The sequence below is a fragment of the Perca fluviatilis genome, chromosome 11, assembly GCF_010015445.1.
Source record: "Perca fluviatilis chromosome 11, GENO_Pfluv_1.0, whole genome shotgun sequence".
NCBI classification, from domain to species: Eukaryota; Metazoa; Chordata; class Actinopteri; order Perciformes; family Percidae; genus Perca; species Perca fluviatilis.
In genome coordinates this window covers 38,968,999-38,989,547 of record NC_053122.1, presented here as the reverse complement: position 1 = coordinate 38,989,547, position 20,549 = coordinate 38,968,999, and positions in this window count along the sequence as shown.

The following is a 20,549-nucleotide window of genomic DNA, read 5'->3' as shown; positions in this document are numbered from 1 at the left end:
CAGCAGGGACAGGGAAGATGGTTAAAATTGATGGGAAGATGGATGGAGCCAAATACAGGACCATTCTGGAAGAAAACCTGATGGAGTCTGCAAAAGACCTGAGACTGGGACGGAGATTTGTCTTCCAACAAGACAATGATCCAAAACATAAAGCAAAATCTACAATGGAATGGTTCACAAATAAACATATCCAGGTGTTAGAATGGCCAAGTCAAAGTCCAGACCTGAATCCAATCGAGAATCTGTGGAAAGAACTGAAAACTGCTGTTCACAAACGCTCTCCATCCAACCTCACGGAGCCTCGAGCTGTTTTGCAAGGAGGAATGGGCAAAAATGTCAGTCTCCGATGTGCAAAACTGATAGAGACATACCCCAGCCACTTACAGCTGTAATCGCAGCAAAAGGTGGCGCTACAAAGTATTAACTTAAGGGAGCTGAATAATTTTGCACGCCCAATATTTCAGTTTTTATTTGTTTAAAAGGTTTGAAATATCCAATAAATTTCGTTCCACTTCATGATTGTGTCCCACTTGTTGTTGATTCTTCACAAAAAATACCAGTTTTATATCTTTATGTTTGAGGCCTGAAATGTGGCAAAAGGTCAAAAAGTTCAAAGGGCCGAATACTTTCAGCGCACTGTATGTATATTTGTGTGTGTGTTGTGTGTGTGTGTGTGTGTGTGTGTGTGTGTGTGTGTGTGTGTGTGTGTGTGTGTGTGTGTGTGTGTGTGTGTGTGTGTGTGTGTGTGGTGCATGCATGTATGCATGTCTGTGTGTGAGAGAGAGTTTGTGTAAATCTGTAAACAAACAATGATAATTTTAGTGGTGAAAAAGCGCCCTAATCTTACTTTGCCAGTTATATTATGGAGCCGTAGTGTATGTGTGTGTGTGTGTGTGTGTGTGTGTGTGTGTGTGTGTGTGTGTGTGTGTGTGTACAGCGTACGCGGTTCTGTGTGTGAGAGAGAGTTTGTATAAATCTGGGTGAAAAAAGGGCTTCTTTTGAAGGATGCATTTCATGTGTCTTGAAGACGTGCTTGAATAAAAACATTGTCTCCTGCATTTGCTGTAAACAAAACCAACTATTAGTGTGTTTATGCACCTGGCTCTAGAGAAGGAGAAAGACCTGGAGCAAAGAGAAGGAGCCTTTATCTTCCAGCCAACTGCAGGACTCATCTGAAGATGACACAAGTTTCTGGAGTCTGACAAAATGGTCACTAGTGTCCTCCAACTCTGTGAGTGCCTCTAACCCTTCCTCTGAAAGTGGAGAGGACACTAAAGATCCTGTCCATCCTAACATTGAATGGACAGTGAAGAATTGGCAAGTCTGGTCTCCATCTAATACTGAGACGCTGTGCAACATTCAAGCACCGACCGGCATGATGTCAGAGCCCACGAGATATGCCATGTCAAGAATCCATGATGTGGCATCCTCTTTCCACCTTTTCTTCACTCTTGACTTGATCCAGCTGATTCAGGAAATGACAAACCTACACGGGGAGGTGTTCAATCTCAGGATGGAGTGATGTGGATGCTCAAGAGACTCAAACATACATGGGACTTCACACTTGGCTGGTGTGTACCGGTCCAAAGGGGAATCCACCCGGAGCCTGTGGGATGTCCATAATGGGAGACCAGTCTTCAGGGCTACCATGTCCCACAAACCATTTGAAATGATAAGCACCAGTTTACAGCACATGCAGGAGACAATGTTTTTATTCAAGCACGTCTTCAAAGACACATGAAATGCATCCTTCAAAAGATGCCTTTTTTCAGCCCTAAAATGATCATTGCTTGCTTACAGGTTCACGCAAACTCACACACACACACACACACACACACACACACACACACACACACACACACACACACACACACACACACACACACACACACAAACACACACACACACACACACACACACAAACACAAACAAACAAACAAACAAACAAACAAACAAACACACACACACACACACACAGAGCTCCATAATATAACTATAATTTCATGCATCGGCCTACAAGGGCAAAATGGTTGAATCTGGTGAAATACTGTAAAAATGTCAAATATGACTAGTTTTCTTCCAAATGAAATGCTGACATTACAGAATGCATGGTTTTATACTGTAAAGGCAGTGAGATCAAAACATGTGGTTATAATGGAAGTCAATGGGGCCATTTTTGCCTCGAAGATGTCCAAAGGGAGTATCTGGAATTACATAAAAAATACTAATGCAATCAAATCAGTTTTGTTGCTTATCTTTGACATATCCAAGCCTCTAATCCCCACCAAAGCCCCATTCCCCTATGATTTATTTTATGGAAAATAATTTATGTTTTGTTGGGTTTTTCATAAATAATTGTTACTTCAAAGATTTAAAACTGGCATTTAAAGGGTTAAAATCCAGAAATGATTAAATGTTTGGTAGTTTTGAGCAATTTAGAAGTTGTTTAAGTGATTTATGAAAAAGAAAAAGAAAAAAATATTGATATATGATGATTTACAGTTTTTTCCGATTGTTAGACGACAGTGGGCACAACTGGAGTCACATGTGCAAAACTCAAACTACAGTCTGCACTACCAACAGTCACCTGAGCTAAACAGGTCACATCACCTGCAGAACTCATTCACAGCAACACAACTCTTAACACACGTCTCAAAACAGGCTCAGTGCAGCCAAACACTATGCACAGGCCTCACTGAGATAACACACACTGTCACTGAGAACACACTGAGGGTAAAAACACTAGCATCAAACACCAATACCGAAATGACAAACTTTTTCATCTTTACAGTTTGAACAATTTGAGTGACTTGACACTACTCAATAATTTATTTAAGGAAAAAATATAGATTGTATAGCATACCAATTTTTACATAAGGTAAACAAGAAGGAATGAAAATCAGCAGTTTTCTTCAATAAAGTATTTTGTACAAAGGTACGTAACAGTACCAGAGAATAATGTGACTAATCCTGCTTCTCTCCAGCATCATGTGGCAAGTTCTCTTCATCACATTGGATGTCTTCATCATCTCTAAATACAAATGAATGTGGTGTTTCTATTGCTTTCACCTCCATTACTTTCTGAAAAACAGTAAGAACGCAGTTTTACTATTGTAAAGATATTGTGTTTTTCACTTTTTTTTATAGCTGTGTACATAACCTCAGATATCTTACCTGGACATGTTGGTATCTTTGCTCTTTTATCTGTTTCTCTCAAACGGTACAGTGTATAATTGTTTCATTCTTATTTGGTGTTTGTATACAAAAAAGGCTTTCTGAGCTTTCTCTGTATAAATACCGTATATGTTCACTAACTAGTCTAAAACAAGACACCTGCTTAGGCTTTCAGCTAAAATTGCAATCAGCAGTGTTTGATAGGCACCAGACTGAAATCTATTCTGTTTTGAATGTGTGGTTAACAGTTTTGACAGCAGTGTGTGCATTTGAACAAAGTGCTGTAAATCTACAGTGTTGTGCACGTTGTGGTTAAAGTCATGGGATAAGTGTGTAGAGTTTTGAAAACTGTGTTCAAGCAATGAAAAATGAACTAGAGTTTGGTCCACATGAACTGCTGCTGTGCAGACTGTAGTTAGAGTTTTGCACATGTGACTCCAGTTGTGCCCACTGTTGTTTAGCAATCGAAAAAAACTGTAATAACAGTTTTTTGGACATGTACATTTTTGCCTCGAAGGTGTCGAAAGGGAGTATCTGGAACTATGTAAAAAATACTAATGCAATCAAATTACAGTTTTTTTCGATTGCTAAACGACAGTGGGCACAACTGGAGTCACATGTGCAAAACTCTAACTACAGTCTGCACTACCAACAGTCACCTGAGCTAAACAGGTCACATCACCTGCAAAACTCATTCAAAGCAACACAACTCTTAACACACGTCTCAAACAGTATGCACAGTCCTCACTGAGATAACACACACTGTCACTCAGAACACACTGAGGGTAAAAACACTAGCATCAAACACCAATACAGAAATTACAAACTTTCTCATCTTTACAGTTTGAACAATTTGAGTGACTTGACACTACTCAACAGTTTATTTAAGGAAAAAATATAGATTGTATAGCATACCAATTTTTACATAAGGTAAACAAGAAGGAATGAAAATCAGCAGTTTTCTTCAATAAAGTATTTTGTCTCTAGTAATTTATGGAATTACTGGGGAAAAAAAACTAAAGGTACATAACAGTACCAACGAATAGTGTGACTAATCCTGCCTCTCTCCAGCATCATGTGGCAAGTTCTCTTCATCACATTGGATGTCTTCATCATCTCTAAATACTAATGAATGTGGTGTTTCTATTGCTTTCACCTCCATTACTTTCTGAAAAACAGTAAGAATGCAGTTTTACTATTGTAAAGATATAGTGTTTTTCACTTTTTTTATAGCTGTGTACATAACCTCAGACATCTTACCTGGACATATTGGTATCTTTGCTCTTTTACCCGTTTCTCTCAAACAGTACAGTGTATGATTGTTTCATTCTTATTTGGTGTTTGTATACAAAAAAAGACTTTCTGAGCTTTCTATATGTTCACTAACTAGTCTAAAACAAGACACCTGCTCAGGCTTTCAGCTACAATTGCAATCAGCAGTGTTTGATAGGCACCAGACTGAAATCTATTCTGTTTTGAATGTGTGGTTTACAGTTTGGACAGCAGTGTGTTAGCATTTGAACAAAGTGCTGTAAATCTACAGTTTTTTGCACGTTGTGGTTAAATTCAATTCAATTTCAATTCAATTTTATTTATAGTATCAAATCATAACATAAGTTATCTCGAGACACTTTACAGATAGAGTAGGTCTAGACCACACTCTATAATTTACAAAGCCCCAACAATTCCAACAATTCCAGTAATTCCCTCAAGAGCAAGCAGTGCGACAGTGGCGAGGAAAAACTCCCTCTTGGGAAGAAACCTCGGACAGACCCAGGCTCTTGGTAGCCGATTGTGTCGCCGAGGCGGTTGGGGGTGTGATGAACAGTGGCGATATAGTAGTCACATTAATAATGGAACAGTGACTGGATGTAGCGGGAAGCTGCAGGGTTCAGCAGGACGCAGCATGACATTGCAGGGCATCGCTGAGCTCAGCAGGGAGTGCAGCAGGACCACGGCGACCGCTGCAACCAGGGTCTTGGTGCCAACGTTCTCTTAAAGTCATGGGATAAGTGTGTAGAGTTTTGAAAACTGTGTTCAAGCAATGAAAAACGAACTAGAGTTTGGTCCACATGAACTGCTGCTGTGCAGACTGTAGTTTGAGTTTTGCACATGTGACTCCAGTTGTGCCCACTGTTGTTTAGCAATCGAAAAAAACTGTAATTTTGTTGCTTATCTTTGACATATCCAAGCCTCTAATCCCCACCAAAGCCAAATCTAGATATTATTCATTATATGGAAAAAAAATCATTTTTTGTGTTTTTTGTAATAAAAAATGAAATACTTCAAATACATAAACTGGCATTTAAAGGGTTAAAATCCTGAAAATGATTGAATGTTTGGTAGTTTTGATTAGGTTACAAGTTGTTTAAGTGATTTATGAAAAAAAAGGAGAAAACAATATTGATATATGATGATTTAATAACAGTTTTTGTGTGCGTGGACATTTTTGCCTCGAAGGTGTCGAGAGTACGTTTTTTTAAGGAGGGCATGAGGGTTAAGATGACACAGACCGAGTTTGAAGTTGATCAGATGAAATCTCTAGGAGGAGTTCGTTAAAGTACGACATGTGGAAATGGCCAAAATCGCAAAATGAAATCAAAATGGTGGACTTCCTGTTGGGTTTAGGGTATGGCTCTAATGAAGTTATGTATGGCTCTAATGAAGATATGTGTACCAGGTTTTGTGAGTCTACGTTAAACGCACTGCAGGGGCTCAATTGTTTTTAACTTTCTAGGGGGCGCTAGCGAGCCATTTTTGTGCGCCTATTCCCGAAACCCTTAAAATACGAACATTTTCACCAGACTTGATGCGACCGCCAAATTTGGTGAGTTTTTGAATATGTTAAGCCCCTCAAAAAGGCAATTCATTTGACAGGAAAAATAAAAATAATTCCTTCAGTTTCAATAGGGCCTTCGCCGCTGTCGGGCCCTAAATATATTATAGTTATGCCGGCAGCTGGCTGCGGAGCCCTGGTAGTGCAGTATCCACAAAGGGTGACTTTGCCCTGGGTATGGAGCCCAGCAGGCTGCCGCTTTCTCGTCAGACTGTGTGGAGCTCCTAAAGTCTGACACGTCTTACCAAATTTGCAATTAGCCATCAAATTTTCGTAAAACGGCCCATATTTGAGCTTTATATAGTTGATTTCTCGCATAAAAAAGTCCCAGAAGTGAATTTGGTAATGAAACATTGCAGTGTCTAAAATATGAGACCTACTGTCTCGTCTCCAGTGTGTGTGTATGGGGATTCGCTCAACCAATCAGCGCGCAGCTCATCTAAATATTCATGAGCATACCACATTTGGAAGAAAAGCTCTTGTTACAAATAGGGCCAAAACACAGGGATGCGTAAGGGCCAATAAAATATCAACCAGGCCATTTACAGCCCAACCAATGTTACATACCCCATTAGGAGACCATAAGGAACAGTGTGAAATACCCTACACTCTAAAAACTCCTGGGTTATTTCTTCAACCCAGTTTCTGGGTTATTTGTGTTGGGTTAAAATGATGGGTTATTTTTTCAGAGAGTAACCATTTTCTGGTTTATAGGGCTAATATTTTGACCCAATTCATGGATTGTTTGGGTTGCTGGGTTATTTTTCAAAGAGTAACCCATGTTCTGGGTTATAGGGTTGTCTCTCTCTCTCTCTCTCTCTCTATATATATATATATATATATATATATAATGTATTTTTTGTTGGAGGGGTGTATTTTATGGAGTTATTATATTATCATGTCAACATAGTTTATAGTATGAACAATCACACTTGTGTGTTGTGTACATTATGATAAAACAGTATCACCAGTATTTGTAGGAGAAATAAAGTGACACACCCTCTAAACATATCCATGTATTAACTAAGAAATAAAAGAAATAAGTTCATATATTAAACCCTTGCCCCTATAACATACACATCAGTCTGCCAGAAATTCAGAAGAAGAGGAAGAAGAAACACCTCCTTCCCTCTCTATCCCCGTAGAAGAAGAACACCCCCCCTCTTAGAAGAGGGGCGGGACTGTTGATACAACGTATGTACATATCGTCATGTCAGAGCGAAGGAACTACTCATCCCTTAAACCACCGCACACTAGATGAGTAACTTAGTATTTGAAGTAATGCAGGAAGTGTGCATTTAGTTTCCATGCTTATTATGTTTCCACAACAACGTTAGTGACTTAATCTACTGAAATGGCCACCACACCATAACAGAGGAGTGGGATGTGTCAGATGAGAATGCAGAGGTTTAGTCACATGGTTGTAACAAACAAACAAGCAAACAAACTCTATCTGTATGTCTTTGCCAAATGCAAACCAGTACAATAAGTTGTTGTTTGGAGTTGTCCCGTTTTTCCAATATCTTTTTGGAGGACTTAGTTAGGTTATTTGTGACTAGTGATAGGCATCCCGGCTCTTTTTCGTGAGCAGGCTCGTTTGACTCAGCTCACTGAAAAGAGCTAGCTCTTTTGGCTCACAAATGGCTCTTTAAAAAAAATTATGTTGTGATTATGGTAGGTGTGAAAACAATTCTAATTAAATTATTAAATGAAATCATACTCACAATGTCTCACAATTTCTTTAAAAATGCATTGATTTGTTATGAAAAAAGAATACTGTTAAACATTTGCATTTAAATTACAACTTTTTAATGTATAGAAACAACATTCAAAACAAATACAATCTGAACAACATAATAGAACCCATATTAAAGAAAAATAAATAACTGAAAGGATTAAACTGGTTCCTCTTTTTCTCTCTGTTTTGTTTTCAGAGCTGTTTTTCCTCTCCTCTGTCCTCTCCTCCGAGTTTGACAGTGTGTGTCTGTGTGTGTGTGTGTGTGTGTGTGTGTGTGTGTGTGTGTGTGTGTGTGTGTGTGTGTGTGTGTGTGTGTGTGTGTGTGTGTGTGTGTGTGTGTGTGTGTGTGTGTGTGTGTGTGTGTGTGATGGCTCGGTCCTTCCCTCATGCCGTATAATTGGTTGACACCTTGTGTATGATTGACAGGAACAGAATGTGAGGCTGATCAGACAGTCGAAACTAATGTGTGCCTATCATTTTTTTTGTTCTTTGAATTAGTCAATTATTTTAAATAAAATTAAATTCACTCATTATTTCATTATTACATAATGATTTAATTTCTATAGGTTATATTTTTTTAAAAGAGTCGGCTCTTCGGATATGCGAGCCAGCTCCCGTTGTTCACCTACAAGAGCCGGCTCTTAGAGCCGACTCATTCACGAACAACCCATCACTATTTGTGACTAAACTCCTGGGTTAAAAAGGGTCCAGGGCCAACTAATTTCTGGGTTTCAACCCAGAAAATGGGGTTGTTGTTCTGACCTAGAAGTTGGGTTATTTTAACCAAAAATTTGGTCAGGTATTTAACCCAGAAGTTGGTTTTATTAACTACACTGTTGGGTTATTTAGTCCCCCCACCAAGACATATCTTTTTACACCTTTCTCTACATGGATTTTTTTCTTCTCCACAAATAATGTCCCCTTTTATTGTCTCACACCTCCCCATCTCTTTATTGCTGTCTTGTTTTTCCTTCACTGTCACTCTCTTTCTCTCCCATCTGCTCTGTCCTTAATTTAATCTTTGACTCCTGTTCTCTTCGCTGTCCGTTTTTCAGTTCAATTTCGATTCAATTTTCTTCATTGGTATGAATATTAGATGAGCAGTGCTGCATATTCAGTAGAATAAAAATTATACAAACTATCTACAGCATAACTATAAATGGCTCACCTTCTCTCTTTCTCCCTTATATCATACCTTGTCATATTTTGCTGCCTTCCTCTCTCTCTCTCTCTCTCTCTCTCTCACCCACATCCACCCACACTCACTCACACACACACACACTCTCTCACTCACACACACACACACACACACACACACACACACACACACACACACACACACACACACACACACACACAGCCTTCCAGCTCTCTCGGGATTTTTTTCTCCATCACTGCTCAGATTAATCAGCAGCTTCCTGCCAGTGTCTGACAGTTTTCCCCTAGTTCACCGGCCTCCAAATCAGACAGTGTTAGACACCGGCTCACTGTCCTGTCTGCCCTCTCTCTCTCTCTCTCTCTCTCTCTCTCTCTCTCTCTCTCTCTCTCTCTCTCTCTCTTTCTCTTTCTCTCTCTTAACATCAGTCTGTCTGCCCCGCTGTCTGTATGAGCATGGCTGAATGGAGACAGGATGCCTGTCTCCATTTTAGCTTGAGCAGTACAATATAACCAATATATAGTGTAAATCTACAAGACCATAACAATACTGTCTCAAATATGTTTCTACTGTCTACCACCTGCCTGTCTGTTTGTTGTGAGTCAGCATGTGTGGAGGGAACCTGTGTCTGCTGCTGTGTTACTGTCTCGTACATCTAGATTTGTGTGACATTGGGGGGGTAATGCCTGCATGGTGTGTACACACACACACACACACACACACACACACACAGACACATGTATATGCTTACAGGTACCATTTTTGTGCATCTAGAGGTAAATAATATTCAAGCACACACACTTACAGGTGCTCAACCTTATTCACACTTGTACTAGATTATATCCCTATAAACTAAAGGTATGATCAAATCTTTAAAGCAATAATTTGACATTTTGGGTAATATGCTCAACACAAAGTAACAATGACAATTTGCTGTTACAAGTGCTTATGTGCCGAACTATTTCTTGGCTCTGGCAATCCCCCTTAAAGCCGAAATGTGGTATTTTTACACTTTACACAAAAAATGAGATCTAACATGTTAATTAGTGAGGTTTTGTTAACTGTTGTTAATCTGATCCATAGTAGCAGTGGCTGCTGAGGTACCAGCTTTATCAATATGTGCTTGTATGAGCCTAGTTTTCTACAGGATGAAACATTTGAAACCCATCAGAATAGAGTGAATCAGCACAGAACGTCATGGCGTTATGAACGGTTATATGTTCACTTACCAAAGTACATTTTGGATAGTTTTCGCCCACCTTTGAGTGTGGCCATTTGGAACGGTTATAAACCCCTTTTTGTCGAGACATGGTCAACCTCACTTTGCACAAAGTATTGCTTTTACGTAAAGATTTTTTTTGGCACTTTTAGGCCTTTATTCCTGACAGGATAGGTTAGACATGAAAGGGGAGAGAGAGGGAATGACATGCAGCAAAGGCTGCGTCGAGGACTGAGCCTTTGTATATGGGCGCGCGCTCTACCAGGTGAGCTACCCAGGCACCCAAAGCATTTCTTTTAAAGCCTTAAAATGCTTTGTTACATCCTGGAGGAGTCAACTATAATTAAATTAAAAGTTAATACTGTACTATGAAAAAGTCATCACTTTGTCTTCGTTTTCTACTCTCTCTCTCTGTCTCTCTCTCTCTCTCTCTCTCTGTCTCTCTTCTGCCTCTTCCTTACTGCCCAACTTTCATAACCTCTCTTCACCGCTCCTGTACTCACTCTGACTATTACTCCCTCACCCTCTAAATTAATATTTCCCTGCTTCGCTCCCTCTTTCCACTTATTTAATTTGGTATCACATTAAGGCTCCGGAGAAGAAAGTTAATTACGCAGCATTTTGAATTATGAATTGCGATACAGTTTAGTAACATATTGCCTCATTCCTCACTGCAGACTGAAGCTGCGATTAGATTTTTCACAGTTACTTTGCAGGTATCAAAGGTGCCATGTTCAGTGGAATCTTTTATATGAGTTGAATTTTATATCAACTTGATATCATCTTTTGTTAAAGCCCACATGACAGACGAAGGGCTTCATTCCAAAATTATTTTTAATTAATTATGGAAGAAAAATTGGCTCTGAAATGTTTCTCATTTAGCAGTAAGCCATACTACGGCTGCCTTTAATGGCATTATGAGAGTAGTAAGACTAAACAGTACAGTCCACCAGGGATACAACATATGTTACTAAAGTTCACATGATAAAGGCCAAGCAAACTTTATTTTACACATCTTAAATTCAGCAGTGAAAATGAACAAGAAATTGTAATTATAATTGTAATGTTGGTGAAATATCTAAATCTGAAGGAAGAAGTGTACATCATACTATCATTTACTACGGGGGATTTATTTTGAAAGTTAAATAAGTAATATTTTCCGACAAAACGTAGGCCATACATTTTTCTTCTTCAAATAAAAAGTTAATTTAATCTTTATCTTTCGAAGTAAAACCATGATACACTGTTAGAATGATGGTTCTTTGTTTTTCTCTCCAGCATCTCTGATCAACAACATGTGGGAAGGTGTGGAGTCCAGCTTTAGAGGGTCAGCTCACCAAAGTAACAAACTGGGAAGTCTATAATATCTACGTATGAAAATAGCTTGGGTTTGATCTGTCCAGGTGTGCTGCCTCCACTACAATGCAATCGAGGTATATCAAAATTTAGTTTGTGTTTCTCACAGCATTTAAAAAAAATACATATCTTTCTATAGAAATAGGTTTTCTTAAATTAAAGTCTCTCATACTACAACAAGTCCTCATAAAGTTCAAACTGTACTATAAAGTACAAAATTTAAGCCTTTGTGGTTAAGATTGATTTCAATCTTGTTGGGAGTTTAAGGGCCACATGGTATGGCTCCTTTGCACACAGCAGCTGTTAGGCTCTAACTACATGCTTGTGTGTTCTGTTTTTGATGTCCGTCAAGATTGTTGAGTGAAAACAGCTGCTTAAAGAAAGGGTGATGAATCGTCTCCTGAGCAGTAACACATCTGGCGAAGCTGTCTTTACTGCTAACCTTACTGCTCACCACGAGCCCAGTTCGAGCCCACTGCCTCAATCAGTTAGTTAGTTTGTGTTGTTGTGTGACTTGGTGTTTTAAAGGGTTACTTCGGATTCATTAAAGTTGCACGATAACACAAACTAACTAACTGATCAAGGCAGCGCAGCAACTCCTGTGTTATGCGAGGTAAAATGATTTTTGACAGCAAGGTGAAGCAGTGAAAATATTAGAAATATAGTGTCCACTTAAACTGAAATAGATTTTTTTGGGTGGTTCAAATGTGTTTAGCTGCTGCCCCCGTCCACAGCAGAACATTGCTTAGCTTCTGTGTCGGTACTCCTGCCTGCTTCTCCAAACTGGGGGAGTGCTGACCGCTGTCTCCTGGAGCTAACACACCGATCGTGGAGAAGTAGCTCATACAACCACACTTCAACAGATTCAAACGGTCCCTTTAAGGCGAGAGTTTTAGTTGAGAATCCACTCAAGTTTTGCTCATCATGCTCAGCAAGAGTTTAATGTTAAATGACAACATAGTGCCTACCACACCAGCAGTAACTGTCCTCACAGTCTACATTCAGTTTTTACATATTATTATTGAGACGTACACAAATTCTAGTTCATTTAAGAATGAATTTTGTGGAGATCAGACTTTACATTTACACACTGTTCCACACTGTTGTATACTGTTCCAGACCTCCCCCCACCATCTTCTCTCTCTCTCTCTCTCTCTCTCTCTCTCTCTCCCCATTCATTTACATTTATATTGAATTAGAATCCGTGGTGGAGAGCTAGTGGAGGCAGCCGAGACTGATTATAATGGGAGATTACGAGCTGACTGCACCGCCATTATGTCGTGTAATTACAAAGAGAGAGAGTGAGAGAGGAGGATGGGGCCCTTGAACGCCCAGATGTCAGGATCTATTTCATTTTGGGAAATAATGTCTCTCTGCTTCCCCCTCCACCTATTCTACCTCTAAATATTATAGAGCGCTGAATTATCCCCTCTTTTACACCCATTTTTATGGGTCACAATTTATTGGAGACAAATATCAAACAAGGCATTAAGGAGGATGTGTGGGTCCCATCAGGCGATTTTATGGCTCTATTTGACTGCATCAATCTGGTGTCATAATGCATGTAGGATTACTGGCCATGCACTCAGGGAAAGAACTAATGGGTTAATGTAAAGCCTGTTGGACAAGATCATTGTTTCCTCTTCTGCAGTACTGTAGTTGATAGATTTTAGACAAGTAATTCCTGCAATATAGTAATAGTGAGAGCCAGACATGTGCTGGTAAATGAAAAGGAAATTACAGGTAACACAACTCAAATATGTATTCATATAAGCATGACTTTTCATCATTTTAACACATCTTTAATTGCATAAATCCCAACGAATGAAACAAATTCTTGAACAATCCCTCCCCAACAATTCTCTTATCATATCAAAATGAACTAAACTCGGCTTTCTTTATGGACCTGCAGCACAACACAGTTGATCCAAAGTGCTTTACAACACAGAGAGAACATGAAGTCCTTGATTGAGACAGACAAGAGGCTTTGGTGAGAGGATTTCAGGTGTCTAACATGTAGTATGGAGACAGAATGTAAGCATGGACAAGAACAGTTTGTGCTTTGTAGACAAACAGCAGGATTTAAACATGTGATAGCTAACGGGGAGCTAGTAGAGGGAGGTGAGGAGGGCAGTAATCTCTTCCATCTTTTCTTGTTAAAAGCCTTGCTTCAGCATTTTGTTGGAGACAGGATAAGTAAATCTGAGTAATGCACAAACAATTAAAACTTGATTTAATCAGCTGGTTTATTTGTCAATTCAACTCTGAATCAAATCTGACTCAAAGATATTTTTTTGCTTGTGATTTCACAAAGCATACAGGAATAAAACATCAAACTGGCTCCTGCGCCCAAGCTGACATCTGAGTGATTTGGACTTAGAGAATGATCCCTCATTACATTATGTCCTGACCTAATATCCTGTTTCAACAGGAAACACATTAAATAAAAGGTACAGCTAGGATGAATGTGGCAGACTTGGCCATTGATTTGATCTTGTTATTGACTATCCCTCATAATGCATTCCATATTTTCTTGCCGTTTATATTCAGAAGTTAAAAAGAAGAGAATGGTAATTGTGTCATGAAGATGTACTTTAGCAGTGAAATACAGGCTGCAATTTACATTCATTTAAAATAAAAAAACAGATCTCAGGTTTAATTGGTTTCCATGGTGTTTTCTACACCTTACAGGTTGGAACTTGCCACCCACATTCCGTGACTTGTGATCCTGCCAAGTGTCTGTGTACGAGATTCAACACTCATTATAGAAAATGAAGGGGAGGCTGTCGGCCCATATAGCTCAACACGTACTGCATGGTCTGACTGTCACATCAGGAAGCAAGAAGCTCTTGAAATTCAGTTTTTAACTGAGATTTAAAAGTGATGAAATGCAAACATCTGTAACAGGTGTGATCTTGTGATCTTGTGTTGTGATCCAGTATTCCCAGTTGAGTGGTTTTTATTCTAGTAACAGACAAACAGTGTGGTCACTGGACTGGTCTTAAACATACATCCACGGCAGTGATGATACCAGATGTATGGAAACACACATTACCAAAAATGAACAATCTCTTACAGTAAAATAATCGGCACACTGTTATAAATATGACTTACCGCTTTCACGGGTAAGTTCAACTGGGAAGAACGTAACGTGTCCATCCATCCATCCATCTTCGTCCGCTTATCCGGTGTCGGGTCGCGGGGGGAGCAGCTCCAGCAGTGGACCCCAAACTTCCCTTTCCTGAGGAATCCCGAGGCGTTCCCAGGCCAGGTTGGAGATATAATCCCTCCACCTAGTCCTGGGTCTTCCCCGAGGCCTCCTCCCAGCTGGACGTGCCTGGAACACCTCCCTAGGGAGGCGCCCAGGGGGCATCCTTACCAGATGCCCGAACCACCTCAACTGGCTCCTTTCGACGCGAAGGAGCAGCGGCTCTACTCCGAGCTCCTCACCCTATCTCTAAGGGAGAAGCCAGCCACCCTCCTGAGGAAACCCATTTCGGCCGCTTGTACCCTGGATCTCGTTCTTTCGGTCATGACCCAGCCGTCATGACCATAGGTGAGGGTAGTAACGAAAACTGACCGATAGATCGAGAGCTTTGCCTTCTGGCTCAGCTCTCTTTTCGTCACAACAGTGCGATAAATTGAATGTAATACCGCACCCGCTACGCCGATTCTCCGATCAATCTCCCGCTCCATTGTCCCCTCACTCGCGAACAAAACCCCAAGATACTTGAACTCCTTCACTTGGGGTAAGGACTCATTCCCTACCTGGAGTAGGCACTCCATCGGATTCCTGCTGAGAACCATGGCCTCAGATTTAGAGGTGCTGATCCTCATCCCAACCGCTTCACACTCGGCTGCGAACTACGGTGGCCGGGAAGTGCAATGCAACATTACAAAGAATGAAACACTTTTACAAAGCTTGAGACAAATTTACATTTTGGAAAACAAATTTACATTTTGGAAAACAAATTTACATTTTAGAAAACAAATTTACATTTTGGAAAACAAATTTACATTTTAGAAAACAAATTTACATTTTGGAAAACAAATTTACATTTTGGAAAACAAATTTACATTTTAGAAAACAAATTTACATTTTGGAAAACAAATTTACATTTTAGAAAACAAATTTACATTTTGGAAAACAAATTTACATTTTGGAAAACAAATTTACATTTTAGAAAACAAATTTACATTTTGGAAAACAAATTTACATTTTAGAAAACAAAATAACATTTTGTAAAACAAATTTACATTTTAGAAAACAAATTTACATTTTGGAAAACAAATTTACATTTTGGAAAACAAATTTACATTTTAGAAAACAAATTTACATTTTGGAAAACAAATTTACATTTTAGAAAACAAAATAACATTTTGTAAAACAAATTTACATTTTAGAAAACAAATTTACATTTTGGAAAACAAATTTACATTTTGGAAACTTAATTTTGGAAAACAAATTTACATTTTAGAAAACAAATTAACAAGATGCAAAACACTTTTACCAGTCCTGAAACAAATTTACAAATGACAGATTCTTCACGGAAAGGGAATGTACCACATACCGGAAGTGATGAGGTGTTGTATACATGTCGCTTTGACTTACGGCAGTTATGGATCGGATCGTCAATAGAGCCGCCATCTTGGAACAGGGGAGGCACTCCCTTATATACTGTCTATGGGCCGTCTTTAATGCATCAGCGTCAATGTAGGCAAAGGTCTAACGGAAATAAAATCACTATAAATCGTCAAAATCTCATGCGATGTTCTAGTTTTTTTAAACAAAAAGACAAAGAGACTAATTAAGGTGTTAATACAAAGAATATTTATTATAATCAGTTCACAGATATGAGTACAAACGGAAACTTCACCCTTCTGAACTAAGAGGTTCTGCTTCAAAGTGAAGTTTAAACAGACTGAAATGTCCAGGCTCACTCCCCCACTAATGATTCATTTATTTCTGCATGTAGTTATTCATTTAAGTCATGTTTCGTCATCCACAGTCCGAGTCCCGCCAGACTCCCTTTAGGAAACCTGTGATTTAAACTTCAGCAGGTTGTGACAGTCCGCCTCCGCTCAGTCCTGGATCTGATTCTCCCGGGCTTCCCTTCCCTCCAGCGGGCCCAGCAATACGGCCTCGGGTCTCCAGCTGCGTGGTGTCGTTTTGGCTCCCAGGAATGGGCAGTGAGCTCCAGGTCCTGCAGCTGCAGACGGACTCAGCTGCCCCCCCCGCAGCTTCCGATCCGGGGCGCGGCTGTCGATACGTTCCCCGTTTTTCCACATGTTTCTGTCAGGTCGGTGCCATATAAAAACTCCAAACACCGACCACACGTAAAGTCACCATAAACTTCATTCACGCCATATCCAACAACACAAATTGACTGCGGCTTCACCAGCAACACCCGCAACACCTCATCACTTCCGGTATGTGGTACATTCCCTTCCGTGAAGAATCTGTCATTTGTAAATTTGTTTCGGACTTGTAAAAGTGTTTTGCATCTTGTTAATTTGTTTTCTAAAATGTAAATTTGTTTTCTAAAATGTTATTTTGTTTTCCAAAATGTAAATTTGTTTTCTAAAATGTAAATTTGTTTTCTAAAATGTAAATTTGTTTTCTAAAATGTAATTTTGTTTTCCGAAATGTAAATTTGTTTTCTAAAATGTTATTTTGTTTTCCAAAATGTAAATTTGTTTTCTAAAATGTAAATTTGTTTTCTAAAATGTAAATTTGTTTTCTAAAATGTAATTTTGTTTTCCGAAATGTAAATTTGTTTTCTAAAATGTTATTTTGTTTTCCAAAATGTAAATTTGTTTTCTAAAATGTAAATTTGTTTTCTAAAATGTAAATTTGTTTTCTAAAATGTAATTTTGTTTTCCGAAATGTAAATTTGTTTTCTAAAATGTTATTTTGTTTTCCAAAATGTAAATTTGTTTTCTAAAAATGTTATTTTGTTTTCCATTTTTTTTAAAATGTAAATTTGTCTTGAGCTTTGTAAAAGTGTTTCATTCTTTTATGTTGTATTACTCCAAGCCACATCACTCAATCCAGTGAGTGCTGAAGGTCGGAGGCTGATGATGCCATCAGGACCACATCATCTGCAAAGAGCAGTGATGAGATCCCCAGCCCCCACCAAACCGCAACCCTCCCCACCCCGACTAAGCCTTGATATCCTGTCCATAAATATTACAAACAGGATTGGTGACAAAGCGCAGCCCTGGCGGAGGCCAACCCTCACCTGAAACGATCCGACTTACCGCGAGAACCCGGACACAGTTCTCACTTTCGTCGTACAGAGATTGGATGGCCCTGAGAAGAGACCCCCTCACCCCATACTCCCACAGCACCTCCCACAGTATCTTCCCGGGGACCCGGTCATAACCTTTTCCTTTCAGATCCACAAAACACATGTAGACCGGTTGGGCATACTCCCAGGCTCCCTCCAGGATCCCTTGCGAGAGTGAAGAGCTGGTCCGTTGTTCCACAACCAGGACGGAATCCGCATTGTTCCTCCTCAACCCGAGGTTCGACTATCGGCCGAACCCTCCTTTCCAGCACCTTGGGGTAGACTTTACCAGGGAGGCTGAGAAGTGTGACACCCTGTAATTGGCACCCCCCCTCTCCCCCTCTTTTAAAAAGGGGAACCACCACCCCGGTCTGCCACTCCTTTGGCACTGTCCCAGACTTCCACGCAATGTTGAAGAGGCGTGTCAACCAGGACAGCCCCTCCACACCCAGAGCCTTGAGCATTTCTGGACGGATCTCATCAATCCCCGGGGCTTTGCCACTGTGGAGTTGTTTGACTACATCAGTGACTTCCGCCCGGGAAATTGACAATGATCCCCCATCATCCTCCAGCTCTGCCTCTAACATAGTACCCTGAGTATGTGTGAGCACAAATACCCTGTATTAGTCGGATTCAGGAGTTACTCAAAGTGCTCCTTCCACCGCCCTATTACCTCCTCAGTTGAGGTCAACAGTGTCCCATCCTTACTGTACACAGCTTGGATGGTTCCCCGCTTCCCCCTCCTGAGGTGGCGAACAGTTTTCCAGAAGCACCTTGGTGCCGACCGAAAGTCCTTCTCCATGTCTTCTCCAAACTTCTCCCACACCCGCTGCTTTGCCTCTTTTCCGGCAGAGGCTGCAGGCCCTTCCCCCCTTCTGTACCCTGCAACTGCCTTCGAGTCCTCTGGGATAACATATCCCGGAAGACTCCTTCTTCAGTCGGACGGCTTCCCTGACCACCGGTGTCCACCACGGTGTTCGTGGGTTACCGCCCCTTGAGGCACCTAAGACCCTAAGACCACAGCTTCGCCGCAGCTTCAGCAATGGAAACTTTGAACATTGTCCACTCGGGTTCAATGCCCCGAGCCTCCACAGGGATGCCGAAAGCTCCGCCGGAGGTGTGAGTTGAAAGTCTGTCGGACAGGGGCCTCCTCCAGACGTTCCCAATTTACCCGCACTACCCGTTTGGGCTTACCAGGTCTGTCCAGAGTCTTCCCCCACCCCCTGACCCAACTCACCACCAGATGGTGATCAGTTGACAGCTCCGCCCCTCTCTTCACCCGAGTGTCCAAAACATATGGCCTCAGATCAGATGAAACGATTATAAAATCGATCATTGACCTTTGGCCTAGGGTGCTCTGGTACCAAGTACACTTATGAGCATCCCTATGTTCGAACATGGTGTTTGTTACGTGCAGTACTCCAGTCAATGTCTCCAAGAAGGCCGAATACTCCGAAATCTTGTTTGGTGCATATGCACAAACAACAGTCAGAGTTTTCCCCCCCACAACCCGCAGGCGTAGGGAGGCGACCCTCTTGTCCACCGGGGTAAACTCCAACGTATCGGCGCTCAGCCGGGGGCTTGTGAGTATCCCCACACCTGCCCGGCGCCTCACACCCTGGGCTACTCCGGCGAAGAAAAGAGTCCAACCCCTATCCAGGAATAAGGTTCCAGAACCGAGACTGTGCGTAGAGGTAAGTCCCACCAGATCTAACCGGTAGCGCTCCAGTTCCGCCTCCTTCCCCCACATTTTGAACCATTCTTTGTCTGGCCCCTCACCTGAGACCACTTTGACTTGGGAGACCCTACCAGGAGCACAAAGCTCCAGACAACACAACCCTCAGGGTCATAGAGACACACAAACCTCTCCACCATGATAAGGTGATGGTTCCCGGAAATAACGTGTGTCATTCCCATAAAAACAACTGCACACATTTTTAAGTTGGCTAACATTAAACCAAAATACACAATTATACACTTATGGTAAATGGCAAGTGGAAGCATTAATGACCATGTTACACATGTCTGCACCATTTGTTATTTTTGGGGTTGCTGGTGTTTTGCTCTCACAGTCCCAACATCTTGCTAACTCTTAACTACAGTGGAACCAGACCAGTTGTTCATCCATCCATGAAAAGGCTAGGGCGATGCTGCTGTACTACTCCTGACACCACACACCACTGTTTCCTTTATCCCAGATTGACAAAAGGGAGATTTCCATGTCTGTTTTTATTATAAAGCAGGTCGAGGTGCTATATAAATACTGTGAATGAATCAAAACACTCAATCCACAGAGAAATGCACACGCATAGAATTTAGAAACTGTACCTTTAAACGAGCCGTCAGGACTTCTGTACGGTTGTGATGTCACAACTATAATACCTAGATAGGTAAAAAGTGCCGGTACAGTGCCGTTACAGTCATTTTTGGCTGCAATGGCAGTGCAGAGATTCTGAGAGCGCAGATGCGGAAGACCCAGAAACGCTGACCAATCAGAGCAGACTGGGCCTTTTTCAATAAAGGGGGGCTTAAAGCGACAGGTGCTAAAACGGAGCGTTTCAGACAGAGGGTGAATACAGGTATATACAGACAGACTGTATGAGAAAAGGAATCTGTTTTTTTTTAACATTAAAGCATGTAAACATGCTAGTAGAAACCCAAAATACAAGTAGGAACCTCAAAATGAGCATGATATGGGACCTTCTCTTTCCCTCCACCAGACACACACAGCTTCCTGTCAGATTCTTAAGCCCGAGACACACCAAGCCGATAATCGGCCG